The sequence below is a fragment of the Anomaloglossus baeobatrachus genome, chromosome 2 (genome assembly GCF_048569485.1).
Source record: "Anomaloglossus baeobatrachus isolate aAnoBae1 chromosome 2, aAnoBae1.hap1, whole genome shotgun sequence".
In the NCBI taxonomy this organism is placed as follows: domain Eukaryota; kingdom Metazoa; phylum Chordata; class Amphibia; order Anura; family Aromobatidae; genus Anomaloglossus; species Anomaloglossus baeobatrachus.
This window is the reverse complement of record NC_134354.1, coordinates 32,217,403-32,240,454: the sequence shown is the minus strand read 5'-3', so window position 1 is coordinate 32,240,454 and position 23,052 is coordinate 32,217,403.

The following is a 23,052-nucleotide window of genomic DNA, read 5'->3' as shown; positions in this document are numbered from 1 at the left end:
GCAGTATGCGTGTCTGTATGTATGTATGTATGTATATATGCAGCAGAGCAGTATGCGTGTCTGTATGTATGTATGTATGTATATATGCAGCAGAGCAGTATGCGTGTCTGTATGTATGTATGTATGTATATATGCAGCAGAGCAGTATGCGTCTGTATGTATGTATGTATGTATATATGCAGCAGAGCAGTATGCGTGTCTGTATGTATGTATGTATGTAAATATGCAGCAGAGCAGTATGCGTGTCTGTATGTATGCAGCAGAGCAGTATGCGTGTCTGTATGTATGTATATATTCAGCAGAGCAGTATGCGTGTCTGTATGTATGTATGTATGTATGCAGCAGAGCAGTATGCGTGTCTGTATGTATGTATGTATGTATATATGCAGCAGAGCAGTATGCGTGTCTGTATGTATGCAGCAGAGCAGTATGCGTGTCTGTATGTATGTATGTATGCAGCAGAGCAGTATGCGTGTCTGTATGTATGTATGTATATATGCAGCAGAGCAGTATGCGTGTCTGTATGTATGTATATATGCAGCAGAGCAGTATGCGTGTCTGTATGTATGTATGTATGTATATATGCAGCAGAGCAGTATGCGTGTCTGTATGTATGCAGCAGAGCAGTATGCGTGTCTGTATGTATGTATATATTCAGCAGAGCAGTATGTGTGTCTGTATGTATGTATGTATGTATGTATGCAGCAGAGCAGTATGCGTGTCTGTATGTATGTATGTATGTATATATGCAGCAGAGCAGTATGCGTGTCTGTATGTATGCAGCAGAGCAGTATGCGTGTCTGTATGTATGTATGTATGTATGCAGCAGAGCAGTATGCGTGTCTGTATGTATGTATGTATATATGCAGCAGAGCAGTATGCGTGTCTGTATGTATGTATGTATGTATATATGCAGCAGAGCAGTATGCGTGTCTGTATGTATGTATGTATGTATATATGCAGCAGAGCAGTATGCGTGTCTGTATGTATGTATGTATGTATATATGCAGCAGAGCAGTATGCGTGTCTGTATGTATGCAGCAGAGCAGTATGCGTGTCTGTATGTATGTATATATTCAGCAGAGCAGTATGCGTGTATGTATGTATGTATGTATGTATGTATGTATGCAGCAGAGCAGTATGCGTGTCTGTATGTATGTATATATGCAGCAGAGCAGTATGCGTGTCTGTATGTATGCAGCAGAGCAGTATGCGTGTCTGTATGTATGTATGTATGTATGCAGCAGAGCAGTATGCGTGTCTGTATGTATGTATGTATATATGCAGCAGAGCAGTATGCGTGTCTGTATGTATATATGCAGCAGAGCAGTATGCGTGTCTGTATGTATGTATGTATATATGCAGCAGAGCAGTATGCGTGTCTGTATGTATGCAGCAGAGCAGTATGCGTGTCTGTATGTATGTATGTATGTATGCAGCAGAGCAGTATGCGTGTCTGTATGTATGTATATATGCAGCAGAGCAGTATGCGTGTCTGTATGTATATATGCAGCAGAGCAGTATGCGTGTCTGTATGTATGTATGTATATATTCATCAGAGCAGTATGCGTGTCTGTATGTATGTATGTATGTATGTATGCAGCAGAGCAGTATGCGTGTCTGTATGTATGTATGTATATATGCAGCAGAGCAGTATGCGTGTCTGTATGTATGCAGCAGAGCAGTATGCGTGTCTGTATGTATGTATGTATGTATGCAGCAGAGCAGTATGCGTGTCTGTATGTATGTATGTATATATGCAGCAGAGCAGTATGCGTGTCTGTATGTATATATGCAGCAGAGCAGTATGCGTGTCTGTATGTATGTATGTATATATTCATCAGAGCAGTATGCGTGTCTGTATGTATGTATGTATGTATGTATGCAGCAGAGCAGTATGCGTGTCTGTATGTATGTATGTATGTATATATGCAGCAGAGCAGTATGCGTGTCTGTATGTATGCAGCAGAGCAGTATGCGTGTCTGTATGTATGTATGTATGTATGCAGCGGAGCAGTATGCGTGTCTGTATGTATGTATGTATATATGCAGCAGAGCAGTATGCGTGTCTGTATGTATGTATATATGGAGCAGAGCAGTATGCGTGTCTGTATGTATGTATGTATGTATATATGCAGCAGAGCAGTATGCGTGTCTGTCTGTATGTATATATGCAGCAGAGCAGTATGCGTGTCTGTATGTATGTATGTATATATGCAGCAGAGCAGTATGCGTGTCTGTCTGTATGTATGCATGTATGTACGCAGCAGAGCAGTATGCGTGTCTGTATGTATGTATGTATATATGCAGCAGAGCAGTATGCGTGTCTGTCTGTATGTATGCATGTATGTATGCAGCAGAGCAGTATGCGTGTCTGTATGTATGTATGTATATATGCAGCAGAGCAGTATGCGTGTCTGTCTGTATGTATGTATGCAGCAGAGCAGTATGTGTGTGTCTGTATGTATGCATGCAGCAGAGCAGTATATGTGTGTCTGTATGTATGTATGCAGCAGAGCAGTGTGTCTGTATGTATGTATGCAGCAGAGCAGTGTGTCTGTATGTATGTATGTATGCAGCAGAGCAGTATGTGTGTCTGTCTATATGTATGTATGTAGCAGAGCAGTATGTGTGTGTATGTATGTATGTATGTAGCAGAGCAGTATGTGTGTGTCTGTCTATATGTATGTATGCAGCATAGCAGTGTGTCTCTGTATGTATGGATGTATGATGTGCATCTATGTATGTCAGTGTATATGACTGTATAGATTTGTCTGTTTATATGTATTTTTGTGAGTTTGTCTTTAAATATGTATATGTACGTGTGTGTGTGTGTGTGTGTGTGTGTCTGCGTGTTTATGGGGCCCACTGGGACTCTTCCGCCCGGGGTCCACAAAAACCTGGAGCCGGCCCTGTCTCTCCCTCCTGCAGACACGCTGCACTCTCCCTGCTGCAAGCACGCTGCACTCTCCCTGCTGCAAGCACGCTGCACTCTACCTGCAGCACGCACACTGCTCTCTCCCTGCTGCAGGCACACTGCTCTCTCCCTGCTGCAGGCACACTGCTCTCTCCCTGCTGCAGGCACACTGCTTTCTCCCTCCTGCAGGCACACTGCTCTCTCCCTGCTGCAAGCACACTGCTCTCTCCCTCCTGCAGGCACGCTGCACTCTCCCTGCAGCACGCACACTGCACTCTCCCTGCAGCACGCACACTGCTCTCTCCCTGCAGCACGCACACTGCTCTCTCCCTGCAGCACGCACACTGCTCTCTCCCTGCAGCACGCACACTGCTCTCTCCCTCCTGCAGGCACACTGCTCTCTTCCTCCTACAGGCACACTGCTCTCTCCCTGCTGCAAGCACACTGCTCTCTCCCTCCTGCAGGCACACTGCTCTCTCCCTCCTGCAGGCACGCTGCTCTCTCCCTCCTGCAGGCACGCTGCTCTCTCCCTCCTGCAGGCACGCTGCTCTCCCTGCTGCAGGCACGCTGCTCTCTCCCTGCTGCAGGCACACTGCTCTATCCCTCCTGCAGGCACGCTGCTCTCTCCCTGCTGCAAGCACGCTGCACTCTCCCTGCAGCACGCACACTGCACTCTCCCTGCAGCACGCACACTGCTCTCTCCCTGCAGCACGCACACTGCTCTTTCCCTGCAGCACACACACTGCTCTCTCCCTACAGCACGCACACTGCTCTCTCCCTGCTGCAGGCACACTGCTCTCTCCCTGCTGCAGGCACACTGCTCTCTCCCTGCTGCAGGCACACTGCTCTCTCCCTGCTGCACGCACACTGCTCTCTCCCTGCTGCAGGCACACTGCTCTCTCCCTGCTGCAGGCACACTGCTCTCTCCCTGCTGCAGGCACACTGCTCTCTCCCTGCTGCAGGCACACTGCTCTCTCCCTGCTGCACGCACACTGCTCTCTCCCTGCTGCAGGCACACTGCTCTCTCCCTGCTGCAGGCACACTGCTCTCTCCCTGCTGCAGGCACACTACTCTCTCCCTCCTACAGGCACACTGCTCTCTCTCTGCTGCAAGCACACTGCTCTCTCCCTGCTGCAGGCACACTGCTCTCTCTCTCCTGCAGGCACACTGCTCTCTCCCTCCTACAGGCACACTGCTCTCTCCCTCCTGCAGGCACACTGCTCTCTCCCTCCTACAGGCACACTGCTCTCTCCCTGCAGCACGCACACTGCACTCTCCCTGCAGCACGCACACTGCTCTCTCCCTGCAGCACGCACACTGCTCTCTCCCTGCAGCACGCACACTGCTCTCTCCCTGCTGCAGGCACACTGCTCTCTCCCTGCTGCAGGCACACTGCTCTCTCCCTCCTACAGGCACACTGCTCTCTCCCTCCTGCAGGCACACTGCTCTCTCCCTGCTGCAGGCACACTGCTCTCTCCCTCCTACAGGCACACTGCTCTCTCCCTCCTACAGGCACACTGCTCTCTCCCTCCTGCAGGCACACTGCTCTCTCCCTCCTGCAGGAACACTGCTCTCTCCCTGCTGCAGGCACACTGCTCTCTCTCTCCTGCAGGCACACTGCTCTCTCCCTCCTGCAGGCACACTGCTCTCTCCCTCCTGCAGGCACACTGCTCTCTCCCTCCTGCAGGCACACTGCTCTCTCCCTGCTGCAGGCACACTGCTCTCTCCCTCCTGCAGGCACACTGCTCTCTCTCTCCTGCAGGCACACTGCTCTCTCCCTGCTGCAGGCACACTGCTCTCTCCCTCCTGCAGGCACACTGCTCTCTCCCTCCTGCAGGCACACTGCTCTCTCCCTGCTGCAGGCACACTGCTCTCTCCCTGCTGCAGGCACACTGCTCTCTCTCTCCTGCAGGCACACTGCTCTCTCCCTCCTGCAGGCACACTGCTCTCTCCCTCCTGCAGGCACACTGCTCTCTCCCTCCTGCAGGCACACTGCTCTCTCCCTGCTGCAGGCACACTGCTCTCTCTCTCCTGCAGGCACACTGCTCTCTCCCTCCTGCAGGCACACTGCTCTCTCTCTCCTGCAGGCACACTGCTCTCTCCCTCCTGCAGGCACACTGCTCTCTCCCTCCTGCAGGCACTCTGCACTCTCCCTGCTGCTGGTTCTGCTCCTCAGTTGCAGCACCGACGGTTTTGAAGCAGCCGCTCTGCAGATGAGTCTGTCACATGTGAGCATCCTGGGTAGAGGGGGCAGGCAGAGGGGGCGTGGCCAGCTTCGAGAGCAGCAGGAGGGGACAAGGAAGGCATCCAAGAGTGTGTGTGTCCAGCATAGAGAGGGGGCGTGGATGACCGCAATGGGGCATGGCCAGGAGCATAGATGCCGAGGAAGGCATCCAGAAGTGTGGCAGGCATCCGGAGGGGGCGTGGTCGGCAGAGTGCGGGGGCGTGGCAGCTGCGTCTCACTGCACTGCGGGATACAGAGCTTCCCGGGCGTGAGAACGGGATTAAAGTATAAAATCGGGGCTGTCCCGCTGTATCCGGGACGGTTGGGAGGTATGTGTGTATTATAATGACATTATGCAGCAGGCGGCCGGCCCTGTATAGCGGTTGGGAGGGCGGCCCGGGGGGCAATTGCCCGCCTGCCCCCTGGGCCAGTCCGCCCCTGAGTGGCGGTCACCCCCTGACCACAAATACCGAGAGTGGCGTCACGATTCCCATAGAAGTTAACCTGACCTACCTATGGCCAGAAGATTCCCAGCACGTGGCGTCCCTGAAGATCCTGAGGCGACCTGAAGGTAATGCGGGGCTCCACAGTGGAGATTTGGCATATCAGAAAGAAGATGACAGCAACTGATGGAACAGGGATGGAAAAGTGCAACATTGCAGATTTTACACATCAGAATTGAGACTACAGAAAACTGTGTGTCAGCGCTGATGCATTGATGACTAATTTAGCAGAGCTAGCAGTGACAATAGGTGACAGAGCTCCTAATGCTGTAGCAGGACGTCTGGCCATACAGGGTGTGCACCCCTTGCTGACCCTCACAGTTTGAGACACCAAAGGTCTATAAGAGACCATCAACAGGTTCCAATGATCTGCACCTGTGCAGAAACTGTATATAGTTGTGGGATTCTTTCCAGAATTCCATTGTGGGCATTGCACCTTATTTGATGCAAAACAAGCCATCCGTATCCACCTATAGAGACTGTATTCATCTGCAACTGCCATATTTTGTGCTTGTGCCAAGTTTTCATTGCTGCATTGTCAGCCCCGTGCTCTGTGCCTGCCAATATCATTCCTCATCTCACATACAGCGAAACATATCCATAGCATCATTCAGGGCTGTGGAGTCGGTAAGCCAAACCTTCGACTCCGACTCCTCAATTTCTCTTGCACCGACTCCAACTCCGACTCCGACTCCGACTCCTACATATATTCCTTATAGTTAGGTGAAAAATTTATTGTAATACATGAACATGTGTATGTGAACATCAGACATTTAATAATTTTTATGATACAATAATCAATATATTTTGATAGAACATAAAATATATTTATTGGAATACAACTTTAGAACACAAAAAACTGTAATAAATTGTAAATATGTAATACACTATGTAATATACAGTAGATTACATATATTGTATTACATATTTACAATTTATTAGTTTTTTGTGTTCTAGAGTATTCTAATAAGTATATTTTATGTTCTATCCAAATATATTGATTATTGTATCATAAAAATAATTAAATGTCTGATGTTCACATTGTACTACAATACATTTTTCACTTAAATATAAGCATTATACTAAATGTTATTATTTAGTAAAATATTCAGCACATTCTGCATTGCACTACTGTCCCCAATTTATTATATATTTTAGGAGTCGGAGTCGGTGCATTTTATACCGACTCCGACTCCACCAAAATAAGCTCCGACTCCGACTCCACGACTCCGACTCCACAGCCCTGGCATCATTGACAACAAGCCCTGAGGCCGCTAAGCAGGTGGTTCAATCACCTACTTCGTCCCCACTATGGTTGAATAGCCAGATTAACTCCTCGCAGTACAGTCACAGGTGACTTCCTTCACCTTTAAATTGTATTCTCGTAACCTGGAACCTTTCCAGCGTGATGTTTGAGCAAGACTTGATATTACAGGTGCTCAAATCCAAGAAATAAATCACAACGTTGGAATTTCTGGTGAAAAAAGTCCATCATCAAAAACACCCAACCTAGTTTAATAAGGGATATAATATATTATATAAGGATAGACCCTTCCTGCCGTAACTTATCTACACTTTACCCGTTGTTACAATCTCCATCAGACCAACCTCCTCCATTGTATGATCAGTCAATTGGAAGCAGATTTGGAATTCTAAACCCAAACAAAAAACAACTAACAATTTTCTGATCCCAAAACTTCCATTAGTACAAGGCTTTAAGAAGCCGAATACAAACTATCCTCTTAACGGTAAGATTTCCTCCTGATCACATGCTGTCCTGTCCGAAGCGAAGAGGACACCTTTCGTCAAACTTTCTGGTCTTGAAGGTTATTTTATCCCTTTTGTTCTATTGTGATACAATGACAAATCTAAATATGGAACTTAGACTAGCGTTGTTCATCCTTCACATTTGCGAGATTTCCATTTCTGTTTACTGGTGGTTTTGTTTTTGTAGATCTCTGGATTCTCCAAAGTTAACAATGCAACACCAAAAAAGAAAAGTCATCAAATGATGGAAATCACAGGCTGGAGACTTGTTAATGACCTAGAAATGGTGAAAAATTGTAACCAAATTTTTCAAAACCTCGCGATTTATTGAGTCTGGAGTATGAGCACCTTGCGCAGAAATCCCGGAACTTACAGCCTTGAGTGCTCTCAGTGAGGTTATTAATGGTCGTCTGAGGAAGGTTCTGCATTTGGGCAAATCAAGATCCACTGCTGGAAGCTCCTGTGCAATCACCGACAAATGATGTCCTAGATATTGTCACACACAGACTTGGCGATGGTCCGGCGTGCAGGCAAAATACACGACAAAACAGGTGTTTTACCACAACAATCAAGGGGTACACCAGAGTCACTTTAACCACGGTGGTCCCCAAGCCCAGTGAGAGGGAAGATGGACACCTCCTCCACTTATGAATACAATATTCATGGAAAAAGTGGGGGAAAGCATGTTAAGAACCATCATCAAGTGCTAGTGCATATATATTCCCCCATAATTGGAAACAATAATAGGATCAACTCCTACAATAATATACAAAAATGTGAAAAACACACAATGGAGTCTAAAAATCCATTTAATTTATTAAATATATATTGAACAAACATAGATTAGAGAAAAAACTCTATGGATTAAGGTACAGTAAAAGAGGAAAATGAGAAGGAGGTAGTAAATCTCAACAAGGTGGAGACCAAGTGACTACAATAGTGTTCATTATCAGAGGAGGTCTGGGGGAGCGAAAAAACGTAGAATACAGGTAAAATATAGGCACTCGTAGGCCCACCTCCCACAGATCAAAATTCCATCAATATCCCACTAATAATCGGGGGATTATCCACTTAAGCTACCGCAGGTCCCTATCCCATACAGTACAATAGCGAAGTTTTCAATGGTATTTACCTTAGGGACACACGGAAAAAAGCCCTCCCGATGAAAAGGCAGGAACAAGTAGTCACTGGCCAGAGCCCGACGTGCGTTTCTTGATCCTTCTTCGTGTCACGTGTGGTGGTCCTTGAAGAAGGATCACGAAACGCACGTCGGGCTCTGGCCAGTGACTACTTGTTCCTGCTTTGGAGTATTTAGACTCCATTGTGTGTTTTCACATTTTTGTATACCTCCTCCACTTACCTGCAACTGTACCCTGCACTCTCTACAGGCTGAACAGGAACCTGAAGCCCTGAGAGATGTTACAATAGTCCTGGCTAGTGAGTGGGCAGGTAAGGAACACTAGTCCCACTGCTGGACTGAAACAACACACCAGGTAAGGAAGACAAACAGGGGAATCAACACAGGATAAATAGCAACTTCTTGGCCGCAGTCAGACACCAGAACAACATCCTACACCACAACAGACAGAAAGGGTTTCAACAGCTCCTTCCACCTCCAGGGTAAGTCTCAGACTGAGGATTCAGTATAACCAGCACCCTCTACAGGGAGAAGAGGGTATATATAGGAACTGGGAGTGGTCCAAACCAGAAACACCTGGGAAGGTAAGGAGAATGCTTGCTGGTAAGGAATACTGACATTAACCCTACAACTGCCAAGGGAAAGAAAATACATTTAATATTGAGAGTCTAGCATGAAAATTACTCTCTAGCCCTGAATCTGTCACTAGTCTCATAATTCAGAGAGACAGCCATGACAGATATTCTCAATGGAAGATAAGTCCGAAGCCACTGGTAAAAGGCGATTGCCACGCAGGCTACTCAGAGTAGTACGAGCAACGTGTGGTTTGGCATTATTGTATTGCGAATTTGCAGAATTGACCACACTAATGAAGACTACAGGGATCTGACCGCCGTACACTGTGCCACCCCATGCAATATTCCAAGGTGTACAACCTTTGTGACATTAAAAGGGATAAATGTGCCCTGTTTTGCCAGTCAGCGCGGGTCACAGCCAATCAATAAGGTACAAACTAATCTGCAGATAGGTGATAACTCATTTTCACTGGACAGCTCCTTTAAATTGTGAAATAGTTACCTGCAAAACAAATAGTCCCTTAGGTCTCATATAAACCTAGACGTTGACTGTAAATATGTATAAATAGAAGTGAGGTGGAATCGCCTTTAAAAAAATACACGCCCTATAATTATCTGCTAACATAACACAGATAACAAATAACAAAGACAAACTAAGATTATAACAATTATGACAGTAATTATTATAAAACTTCCGGCTGTGAAACGTACACGTCCTGATAAATGAAGAATGAGCTCTTCACGTGACTATAAGAACCTGAAAGTGTCTTATGTACAGGTGAATATCATCAAAGAGTTAATTTATTTCAGTAATTTAATACAAAAAAACAAACACATATATTATATAGAGTCATTACACACAGAGGGATCTATTCCTATATATTATATAGAGTCATTACACACAGAGGGATCTATTCCTATATATTATACAGAGTCATTACACACAGAGGGATCTATTCCTATATATTATATAGAGTCATTACACACAGAGGGATCTATCCCTATATATTATATAGAGTCATTACACACAGAGGGATCTATTCCTATATATTATATAGAGTCATTGCACACAGAGGGATCTATTCCTATATACTATATAGTCATTACACACAGAGGGATCTATTTCTATATATTATATAGTCATTACACACAGAGGGATCTATCCCTATATATTATATAGAGTCATTACACACAGAGGGATCTATTCATATATATTATATAAAGTCATTACATACAGAGGGATCTATTTCACTTGTTTATTACATATTATATAGAGTCATTACACACAGAGGGATCTATTTCAAGTGTTTCTTATATTTTACTAGCTGTAGTACCCGGCATTGCCAATTATAGTAACTGTCTCTGTTTCTCTCCCTCTCTGTCTCTCTCTGTCTCCCCCTCTGTATATATCTCTCTGTCTCTCTGTATCTCTTTGTCTGTCTGTCTCTTTCCCTGTCTGTCTCTCTCTATCTCTTTGTCTGTCTGGCTTTGTCTGTCCTCTTTCCCTGTCTGTCTGTCTGTCTTTCCCTGTCTGTCTGTCTCTTTCTCTATCTGTCTATCTTTTTCCCTGTCTGTCTCTTTCCCTGGCCGTATCTATATCTTTCTATGTTTCTTTCACTGTTTTTCCCTGTCTGTCTCTTTGTCTGTCTCTCTGTCTATCTGTGTCTGTCTTTTCTTTGTCTGTCTGCCTTTGTCTGTCCTCTTTCCCTGTCTGTCTCTTTCCCTGTCTGTCTCTTTCCCTATCTCTTTCCCTGTCTGTCTGTCTCTTTCCCTGTCTGCCTCTCTATCTCGTTCTCTGTCTGTCTCTTTCCCTGTCTTTCCCTGTCTGTCTCTTTGTCTGTGTCTGTCTTTTCTTTGTCTGTCTGTCTCTTTGTCTATCTGTCTCTGCCTGTCTCTGTCTGTCCGTATCTTTCCCTGTCTGCCTGTCTCTTTCCCTGTCCGTCTCTCTATCTCTTTCTCTGTCTCTTTCCCTGTTTTTCCCTGTCTGTCTTTTTGTCTGTCTCTCTGTCTGTGTCATTAAACACAGAGGGGTCTATTTCACGTGTTTATTATATATTATATAGAGTCATTACACACAGAGGGATCTATTTCACATGTTTATTATATATTATATAGAGTCATTACACACAGAGAGATCTACTTCACGTGTGATTTATATATTATATAGAGTCATTACACACAGAGGGATTTATTTCATTTGTTTATTATATAGAGTCATTACTCACAGAGGGATCTATTTCACGAGTTTATTATACAGTCATGGCCAAAAGTTTTGAGAATGACAGCAAAATGATATTTTCACATGATCTGTTGCCCTCTGGTTTTTAATAGTGTTTGTCTGATGTTTACATCACATACAGAAATATAATTGCAATCATATTATGAGATCAAAAGGTTATATTGACAGTTAGAATGAGTTAATGCAGCAAGTCAATACTTGCAGTGTTGACCCTTCTTCTTCAGGACCTCTGCAATTCTCCCTGGCAGCTTTCAATCATCTTCTGGACCAAATCCTGACTGATCGCTGTCCATTCTTGCATAAGCAATGCTTGCATTTTGCCAGAATTTGTTGGTTTTTGTTTGTCCACCCGTCTCTTGATGATTGCCCACAAGTTCTCAATGGGATTAAGATCTGGGGAGTTTCCAGGCCATGGACCCAAAATCTCTATGTTTTGTTCCATGAGCCATTTAGTGATCACCTTTGCTTTATGGCAAGGTGCTCCATCATGCTGGAAAAGGCATTGGTGGGCGCCAAACTGCTCTTGGACAGTTGGGAGAAGTTGCTCTTGGAGGACATTCTGGTACCATTCTTTATTCATGGCTGTGTTCTTAGGCAAGACTGTGAGTGGTGCGATTCCCTTGGCTGAGAAGCAACCCCGCACATGAATGGTTTCAGGATGCTTAACAGTTGGCATGAGACAAGACTGGTGATAGCACTCACCTCTTCTTCTCGTAATAAGCTGTTTTCCAGATGTCCAAAACAATCGAAAAGGGGATTCATCTGAGAAAATGACTTTACCCCAGTCCTCAGCAGTCCACTCCCTGTACCTTCTGCAGAATATCAGTCGGTCCCTGATGTTTTTTCTGGAGAGAAGTGGCTTCTTTGCTGCCCTCCTTGAAACCAGGCCTTGCTCAAGCAGTCTCCGCCTCACAGTGCCTGCAGAAGCCTCACACCAGCCTGCTGCCATTGCTGAGCTAGCTTGGCACTGCTGGTAGTCCCATCCCGCAGCTGAAACAGTTTTAAGATACGGTCCTGGCGTTTGCTGGTCCTTCTTGGGTGCCCTGGAGCCTTTTTGGCAACAATGGAAGCTCTCTCCTTGAAGTTCTTGATGATGCGATAGATTGTTGACTGAGGTGCAATCTTTGTAGCTGCGATACTCTTCCCTGTTAGGCCATTTTTGATGCAGAGCAATGATGGCTGCACGTGTTTCTTTAGAGATAACCATGGTTAACTGAAGAGAAACAATGATACCAAGCACCAGCCTCCTTTTAAAGTGTCCAGTGGTGTCATTCTTACTTAATCATGACTGATTGATTGCCAGCCCTGTCCTCATCAACACTCACACCTGTGTTAATGGAACAATCACTTAAACAATGTTAGCTGCTCCTTTTAAGGCAGGAATGCAATGATGTTGAAATGTGTTTTGGGGTTTAAAGTTCATTTTCTTAGCCAATATTAACTTTGCAAGTAATTGCTGTTAGGCTGATCACTCTTTATGACATTCTGGAGTATATGCAAATTGCCATTAGAAAAACTTAAGCAGTAGACTTTGTAAAAATTTAATATTTGTCGCATTCTCAAAATTTTGGCCATGACTATATATTATATAGAGTCATTACACACAGAGGGATCTATTTCACATGTTTATTTTTGTTATTGTTGATGATTATGGCTTACAACCAATGAAAACCCAAAAGTCATTATCTCAGAAAATTAGAATATTATATAAGACCAACTGAAAAAGTGACTTTACACTCAGAAATGTTGGCGCCTACTGAAAGTCTGTACACTCCCTGACCGAAGTTCTGTCGCTTAGACATGTTATGTAAAAAAAAACAAACGTATAAACTGACTTTACATTCATCCATTGGTTTTATAAATTACTCTTTTGAAAGCTGAAACCCTCCCAAATTTGGTTTAGGTTATGAAAATAAAATTGCTACAAAGCTGAAATATTGATCATTTAATGAACACAGAAAGGTCAGATTTTGGCAAGACAAACGTTTTGTCGCCTTGTCATATAATGCACCCAATCCTAGTTTACATCCTCACCTGTGCTCACTAAATGATCACTTAATTAGTGGGTGTGTATAAAAAGAAACCCAGCACCCCAGATCTTCAGTTGAACTGCAACTTGACCTCTGACAACATGCCAAAAATCCACCCTGTGACCAAAGCCTTGATTATCAAGAGGCTGAAGACCAGATCCACTGCACAGGCGGCTGGCACCTTTAATGTGTCTCAGCGTCACGTACAAAGAATTAAAAAAAGATTTGAAGACACTTGAGATGTTTTTGACAAGGCCAGGTCCGGCAGACCCCACAAGACAACTGGTCAGGAGGTACATTTGTTGGTTAGAAAATCCAAAGTCAGCCCCTCTTCCACTGCAGCAGAGCTCCAATAGGTCTGGTCACCTCAAGACCCTCTGTCAACTAGAACATTTTGTAGGATTCTGTCTCGAAATGGCCTCCATGGTCGAATCAGTGCCTAGAAGCCAGCACTAAACAAGAGGCAATTAAAAAACCTTGCTGCATTTGCCAAGTCCCACAGCCTGCTAAACAGATAGATGCTGAAAAGTGGGAGAAGGTGGATTTCTCTGATGAATCTTCAGTTGAATTACACCACAGCCGCCGCAAATAATGCAGGAGCTAATAAAATAAAAATAATACTGGAGCCTGTGAGGCAAATCCCGGGATATGAAGATGAATTATGACTCCAGTCATAGTCCCTCATCACTCCCTGGCAGTGCCCCCTCCCTTCTTGTTCTCAGTGTTCCACTTACACCTCCATGGCCATGTCCTGTGATATGGAAATTAGGTGGTGTGGGAACAATGGACACAGGATGACTCCCTGCCGTCACCCTGTAGTGGGGGCTGCTAGCTAGTTAGCAAGGCTATGGAAATAGCCAGACAGAACGACTCCAGTAAAAAATGGTTCATATCTCGCAAGCCATATTTCCGATAAATATGGCAACCATAAAAATGGTGTCTCTGCATGCGGACGATGCCGGCACACCCTTTTTATGGGAGCAGGACATTGGGAAATGCCCCAGGCGTGATATCAGCCAATGGGGAACTGGCAGACAGGTCATGAGTCCCCTCGTTCTGTAGCTAAATTCATAACTGTCACAATGAGAGCATTGGCGTCCGCCTACGACGCTCCCAGGCAAAGTTATGGCCCATATTCCATGTTGGGATATTGTCCATAACTCAAGCCAGGGGTGGAGCAGTGCTCCCTGTGAGGTCACGAAGGTAGGAGGGGACCTGGATTTGGCCAGGTTGATAACCCTACTTCGGCCATTTTCCAGGGTTCTTCTCGCTGGGGGCACGTGTAGGAAACATCTGTGGGAAGGATCCTAGAAACCTGGGTACAGCGCCCCCCTGTGGCCAGACGCAACAAGGTAACTGCTGGAACTGTGTATGCCTGTTTGTAACCCATGCTTTGATTGTAACTGTACTCTGACATATGTATATTCTGTAGATTCCCTATTGTATATATTGTAGTTTCTAGTGTGCTTTAGGCTGATTAAATTATATAATTAATCTTGGGCTGTTCTGTTATCTCGATCTTGAATCCCACGTCTGTGTGTTCGGCTAATAGTTACCGTGAAGCGGTTGGTGGCAGCGAGTTTGTGCCAAGGATTATTGTGGGGAGGCCAGTGAGATTCGGGGAGATTTTATATATTCCGCCCGCGGAGGTCGGGGGAATATATACCCTACTCTCACCGGGGACCCTTCAATAATCGGCATAAGTAGTATAGCGGCCTCCTTGCTTATCGTCGGGCAATTCCATAATTGGCCTGACTATAAGAGGGGCGCTAGAGAGCGCATCACATGCTCTGTCTGTCGGTCGGGAGGTATAAAGGAGGGGTGACCCCCCACTTGTTACACCCCGATTGTGACGTACTGGTAGCCAGCGCGGGGGATTTCTGAGTGACCCCCCCGGTGGTTTGTGACATATTGGTGGCATAGCGGTGGGATCGAGATAATAGTGTGTGTGAGTGTGAGACCCATACTCCCAGACACTAAAGACTGCCTGCAGCAGCTGTGGCTGCTGGGGTCTTCAGACTAGCTCAACACTAGAGTGTCAGAGTGCAGATACTGTAAGGTGTGTGGAGGCATCAGGTGTCAGTTCTGTGTCAGTGACCAAAAGTCTGCAAGAATGGCTGATGGCACCAGGAGCAGAGCTATGCAACTGGCCAATGCTAAGGCAGGAGCCGAAGAGAGGGAGGACGGTGCTGTGGACAGCAATGAGGAGGTTGCCCACGAGTCCTCCAGGAGCTCGACGCCAGAAAACCGTTCTGCCGAGGACATTGCGCAACCTGGCACTGCTGGACAAGATGAGGAGGAGCTCACCCAAGGTTCCTCAACGAGCCAGATGCCAGCCCTCCGCTCTGAAAGGGACAGTGAATCGCCTAGCTCTGCAGCGTGCCGCAGATCACCACGTGCCATTCCACCGAGCCTGGGAGGCTCGGATAGCCTTCTTCAAATGGCTATGGCCCTTCTCCAGGCTGGAGACCAGAAGGGCTACAAGGAACTCCTGGCAGAGCGCAGGGCAGAGCGGCACGCAGAGCGTGAGGCTGCGGAGCGAGAGCGGCAGGCAGCGCGTGAAGAGCGAGAGCGACAGGCAGACCGTGACTACCAGCTGCAGCTAGCTCAGCTCCGGCCCTCATCAGCCACATGTGACCTTCGAGACACCAAACTTCCAAAGGTCCGTGTTGAGGACTTCCCAGTGCTGGAGAAGGATGGAGACTTGGACTCTTTCTTGACTGCTTTTGAACGGACTTGCTTGCAGCACCATCTGGACAAGGACCAGTGGGCCAAATACCTGACCCCCCGTTTAAGGGGTAAGGCCCTGGATGTCCTTGGGGACTTGCCTGCTGAGGCAGATCAGGGCTACGACACCATCAAGCGGGCCCTGATCCAACAGTACAACCTCACTCCAGAGTCCTACCGCAAGAAGTTCCGGAGCCTACAGAAGGGACCAAAGGACTCCTGGGCTGACCACCGGCGGGCACTTGCCCGAGCTGCCGACCACTGGACCCAAGGCCTGCAGCTTTCCACCGGACCGGAGATCCTGGACTTGTTCATCACGGAGCAACTCTTGTGGAACTGCCCTGAGGATCTCCGCCAGTTCATCCGAGACCAGAAGCCAAAGGGGTCCACGGCTACAGCTGCCCTTGCCGATGACTACACCAACAACCGGGCCCCTGAGGCCAGGAGAGCGGCCACCAGCAGCACCTGGAGAGGGGGTAAGATGAATTCTGCGACTGCCCCACCTGCCCCTAGACTGCAGGGGGTGTCCCCCTCAACTCCCCTCTCCAGGCCCGTGGCGGAACCAAGACGGTGCCACCAGTGCAACCTACCTGGACACTTCAAGGCCATGTGCCCTCAGCGTCCCAAGGCCCCGGCTCCGTCCCCGTCCCAAGGGCCGCCCAAGGTGTATTGTGTGGGTGGGGGTGGTGGTAGGTCCCTGGACAGCTTCCAACCTGTCACCGTCGGCCGGTCTGTGACCATAGGACTGCGAGACAGCGCCTCGGAGGTGACTCTGGTGCGGCCTGAGATGGTGTCCCCCCAAGACTTGATCCCTGGAAAAACCCTCGCTGTCTCCGGGATTGGAGGCACTGACCCGGCGCTGCCTGTTGCTGACATTTATGTGGACTGGGGCGCAGGGCGGGGGGTGAGGGAGGTGGGGGTAACTGATCGGATCCCTGCAAACGTGCTACTTGGGACAGATTTGGGGCAGATAACCTCCCAGTTTGGGCCCCCCCCAAGGGCTGAACCTTCAGCCCGTACTGACATGACTCCTAACAATGTTAATGTGTTATCTATGAATGATGTAAGGGAGGAGGGAGTGAACTCTGATATTTCTGCTTGCATAGACACCATAGACACACACTCAGCTGCAGCTGTGACAGGGGAGGGGGTCAGAGAAAGGTGTGACAATGCCTCTACAAGTAACCAGCCTGTGAGCTGGGATCTGTTGCCCTCTGCAGGGATAAGCAGAGAGCAGGGTGCTGCAGGGGGAGGACCAGTGTGTGGGGTGGGGGCTACCACAGCAAATGTGGGGTCCCCAGAGATTTCACAGCGGGGTTCTGTTGCTGCAGGAGGGGAACAGGCAGGTGAGATTGGGGCCGGTCCAGGAGCGGAAGTGCTCCCAGGTAAGATCTCGGTGCATGGTTCCCCCACAACCGGGGTGTCAGGAAGCCAGGTAGGTCTGCCTGAACCGGCGACTTGGTCAGGAACGGAGGAGGAGCAGGCACGACCCACGGTCGCAGCGGCTGTGGCCGCTGTCACCCGCAGTGGGAGTGCTGGAAGCCAAGGGGCCTCCCGGAGGTCCGATAGCTCTTCCCCTTCTGACCAAGTGGCAGCCGAGTCAGGTGGAGGCCAGGACACAGGTCCCGGGGTACTGACTGAAGATGTGACAGTCTCGTCGATTCTGGCCACATCTAGTCAGGGGTTTCAGGCAGCGTTAGAAGCTGACGACAGCCTGAAAGCTCTTAAGGAGCAGGCGGCACAGCCTCCCTCGGACTCGGACCCGGAGCGAGTGGTCTGGGACCAAGGACGGCTGTACCGGGCCACGGTCCAGCAGGGTTCACCGGAGGCGTGGCCCAGGGACCGACAGTTGGTGGTACCCTATCCGTTCCGGACGGAGTTGTTGCGGATCGCACATGAGATTCCGATGGCCGGACACCTAGGGATCGCTAAGACCAAGGCCAGGTTAAACCAGCATTTCTACTGGCCAAAAATGGGGGCCGATGTGGCTGCCTACTGCCGTTCGTGTGAAACCTGTCAGAGAGTGGGGAAGGCGGGGCCACACCCCAAAGCCCCACTAGTATCTCTGCCAATCATCGATGAGCCTTTCAGGAGGGTGGCTGTGGATCTGGTCGGCCCGCTGGCCATCCCCAGCAGCTCCGGGAAACGCTTCATACTGACGGTAGTGGACTATGCCACCCGGTACCCAGAAGCAGTGGCCTTGTCGTCCATTCGGGCTGACAAGGTGGCCACCGCATTGCTGGAGATTTTCTCCCGAGTGGGTTTTCCCCAGGAAATGCTCACTGACCGGGGGACCCAATTCATGTCCCAGCTGATGGAGGCCCTCTGTAAGCAGGTCCAGGTGCGACATCTGGTGGCCAGCCCGTACCATCCACAGACTAATGGCCTGTGCGAGCGGTTCAATGGCACCTTAAAGCAGATGCTTAAGATGTTGGTCGACTCCCATGGGCGTGACTGGGAGCGGTATCTCCCACACCTGTTATTTGCTTACCGGGAGGTTCCACAGGCCTCAACAGGATTCTCACCGTTTGAGCTCCTGTACGGGCGACGTGTGCGGGGCCCCCTGGCTCTGGTGAAAGAGGCTTGGGAAGGGGATTTGGCCACCCCTGGAGTGTCGGTTATCGAGTATGTCATGCGCTTCCGGGGCAAAATGCAGGCCTTGACGCAACTGGTACACGACAATATGGCTCAAGCCCAGGCCGATCAGAAGCGTTGGTACGACCAGAACGCTTGTGAGAGGACCTACCAAGTGGGTCAAAAGGTGTGGGTACTGGTCCCCGTACCACAGGACAAGCTTCAGGCAGCCTGGGAAGGCCCATACCTCGTGTACCAGCAGCTCAACCCTGTAACGTACCTGGTCACCCTGGACCCTGCCCGTGGAAGGCGGAAGCCCTTCCATGTGAACATGATGAAGGCACATCATGAGCGGGAGGCATGTGCGCTCCCCGTGTGCAACCTGCCCGAGGAGGGAGAAGCGGAAACCCTCTTGGATATGCTAGCCCCGGTTAGGGCAGGCGGATCCATTGAGGATGTGGAGGTTGGCCACCAGCTCTTGGAAGACCAACGGTCCCAGCTGTGGGCCACCCTCCTCCCCTTCCGGGGGTTGTTTACCAACCAGCCCGGAAGGACTGACTTGGCTGTCCATCACGTGGACACTGGGGATCATCCCCCGATCCGGCGTTCAGCATATCGGGTCTCCCTGGAGGTGCAGCAACACATGCGCCAGGAGATTGACGAGATGCTGAAGCTGGGGGTGATCCAGGCATCCAACAGCGCTTGGGCCTCGCCTGTAGTCCTCGTCCCTAAGAAGGACCGAACCACTCGGTTCTGCGTGGACTACAGGGGGCTCAATGCGGTCACGGTCGCCGATGCGTACCCAATGCCACGCATCGATGACCTGCTCGATCAGTTGGCCGGGGCTCAGTACCTGACCATCATGGATCTGAGCCGGGGATATTGGCAGATCCCCCTGACTCGCAAGGCCAGGGAACGCTCTGCCTTTATTACCCCATTTGGACTGTACGAGTCCACGGTGATGCCATTCGGGATGAGGAATGCCCCTGCCACTTTCCAGCGGATGGTCAACACCCTGCTCAAGGGACTTGAAGGGTACGCGGCCGCGTACCTGGATGACATTGCCGTCTTCAGTCCCACCTGGGAGGACCACCTAGAGCATCTAGCACAGGTGCTCAGGCGGATCCACCGGGCAGGTTTGACCATCAAGCCGGGAAAGTGTCAGCTGGCCATGAGCGAGGTCCAGTACCTCGGTCACCGGGTAGGTGGGAGAACACTGAAGCCCGAGCCTGAGAAAGTGGAAGCCATCGCATCCTGGCCCACCCCCAGGACCAAGAAGCAGGTGATGTCCTTCTTGGGGACCGCTGGGTACTATAGGAGGTTTGTTCCATGCTATAGTAGCCTGGCAAAGCCCTTGACGGACCTCACCAAGAAGAAGCTGCCCTCTGCAGTCGATTGGACAATGGACTGCGAGACAGCCTTCCGGGCCCTAAAGGACGCCCTGTCCAGCCCGCCCGTGCTACAGGCAGCCGACTTCACGCGGCCGTTTGTAGTACAGACCGACGCCAGTGACTTCGGCCTCGGTGCGGTGCTCAGCCAGGTGGACTCTGCGAGCCAAGAGCACCCAGTCTTGTACCTGAGCAGGAAGCTGTTACCAAGGGAAGTTGCCTATTCCACGATGGAGAAGGAGTGCCTGGCCATAGTGTGGGCCCTGCAGCGTCTGCAACCCTATCTATACGGGCGCCACTTCATCGTGGAGACGGACCACAATCCCCTCAGCTGGTTGCACACCGTCTCTGGGACGAATGGGCGATTGTTGCGATGGAGCCTTGCGCTCCAGCAATACAACTTCACCATTCGCCACAAAAGGGGCCGTGACCACGGTAACGCAGACGGGCTGTCCCGACAAGGAGAGGTCGCGGACGGGCGCACGGGGGAACACCGGAGTGTGCTGCCCCCTAGCGCCCTCAAAAGGGGGGAGGTGTGAGGCAAATCCCGGGATATGAAGATGAATTATGACTCCAGTCATAGTCCCTCATCACTCCCTGGCAGTGCCCCCTCCCTTCTTGTTCTCAGTGTTCCACTTACACCTCCATGGCCATGTCCTGTGATATGGAAATTAGGTGGTGTGGGAACAATGGACACAGGATGACTCCCTGCCGTCACCCTGTAGTGGGGGCTGCTAGCTAGTTAGCAAGGCTATGGAAATAGCCAGACAGAACGACTCCAGTAAAAAATGGTTCATATCTCGCAAGCCATATTTCCGATAAATATGGCAACCATAAAAATGGTGTCTCTGCATGCGGACGATGCCGGCACACCCTTTTTATGGGAGCAGGACATTGGGAAATGCCCCAGGCGTGATATCAGCCAATGGGGAACTGGCAGACAGGTCATGAGTCCCCTCGTTCTGTAGCTAAATTCATAACTGTCACAATGAGAGCATTGGCGTCCGCCTACGACGCTCCCAGGCAAAGTTATGGCCCATATTCCATGTTGGGATATTGTCCATAACTCAAGCCAGGGGTGGAGCAGTGCTCCCTGTGAGGTCACGAAGGTAGGAGGGGACCTGGATTTGGCCAGGTTGATAACCCTACTTCGGCCATTTTCCAGGGTTCTTCTCGCTGGGGGCACGTGTAGGAAACATCTGTGGGAAGGATCCTAGAAACCTGGGTACAGCGCCCCCCTGTGGCCAGACGCAACAAGGTAACTGCTGGAACTGTGTATGCCTGTTTGTAACCCATGCTTTGATTGTAACTGTACTCTGACATATGTATATTCTGTAGATTCCCTATTGTATATATTGTAGTTTCTAGTGTGCTTTAGGCTGATTAAATTATATAATTAATCTTGGGCTGTTCTGTTATCTCGATCTTGAATCCCACGTCTGTGTGTTCGGCTAATAGTTACCGTGAAGCGGTTGGTGGCAGCGAGTTTGTGCCAAGGATTATTGTGGGGAGGCCAGTGAGATTCGGGGAGATTTTATATATTCCGCCCGCGGAGGTCGGGGGAATATATACCCTACTCTCACCGGGGACCCTTCAATAATCGGCATAAGTAGTATAGCGGCCTCCTTGCTTATCGTCGGGCAATTCCATAATTGGCCTGACTATAAGAGGGGCGCTAGAGAGCGCATCACGTGCTCTGTCTGTCGGTCGGGAGGTATAAAGGAGGGGTGACCCCCCACTTGTTACACCCCGCTTGTGACGTACTGGTAGCCAGCGCGGGGGATTTCTGAGTGACCCCCCCGGTGGTTTGTGACAGAGCCCATATGGATCCAAGATACACCCAGAAAACAGTTAAGTTTGTTGGTGGAAATATCATGGTCTGGGGTTACATTCAGTATAGGGGTGTGAGAAACATTTGCAAGGTGGAAGGCAATATCAATAGCCTAAAATATCAAGAAGTATTAGCTACCTCTTACATTCCCAATCATAAAAGGGGTCAAATTCTGCAGCAGGATGGTGCTCCATCTCATACATCCATCTCTACAACAAAGTTCTTCCTGACAAAGAAGATCAAGGTGCTCAAGGACTGACCAGCCCAGTCAGCAGACATGAACATCATTGAGCATGTTTGGGGTAGGATGAAAGGAAGCTTGGAAGACAAAACCAAAGAATCTAGATGAACTCTGGGAGGCATATAAGACTGCACTCATCGCTATTCCTGATGACTTCATCAATAAATTCTATGAATCATTGTTGAACCGCATGGATGCAGTCCTTCAAGCTCATGGAAGTCACACAAAATATTAAATATGGCTCTAATAGCACCACAACTTCATTCACCATTGTTATGCAACATATCTTTGTATTAGAAGTTAATTATTTGTTTGAATTTCACATTACTTTCTGTGGGTGACAAAACTTTTGTCTTGCCAAAATCTGACCTTTTTGTGTTCATTAAATGATCAATATTTCAGCTTCACAGCAACTTTATTTTCATAACCTAAACCAAATTTGGGAGGGTTTCAGCTTTCAAAAGAGTAATTTATAAAACCAATGGATGAATTTGAAGTCACGTTATAAGCTTTTATTTACATAACATAGATAAGAGACAGAACTTATGTCAGGGACTGTACAGTAAATGCCTCAATACTTGGTCGGGTCCTTTTGCATGAATTATTGCATCAATGCAGCAATGTGGCATGGAGGCGATCACCCTGTGGCACTGCTGAGGTGTTATGGAAGCCCAGGTTGCTTTGATAGCAGCCTTCAGCTCGTCTGTATTGTTGGCTCTGGTGTCTCTCATAGATTCTCTATGCGGTTTAGGTCAGGCGAGTTTGCTGGCCAATCAAGCCAGTAGTACTGTGGTTATTAAACCAAGTGTTGGTACTTTTGGCAGTGTGGACAGGTGCCAAGTCCTGCTGGAAAATGAAATTTCAATCTTCAAAAGCTTGTCAGCAGAGGGAAGCATGA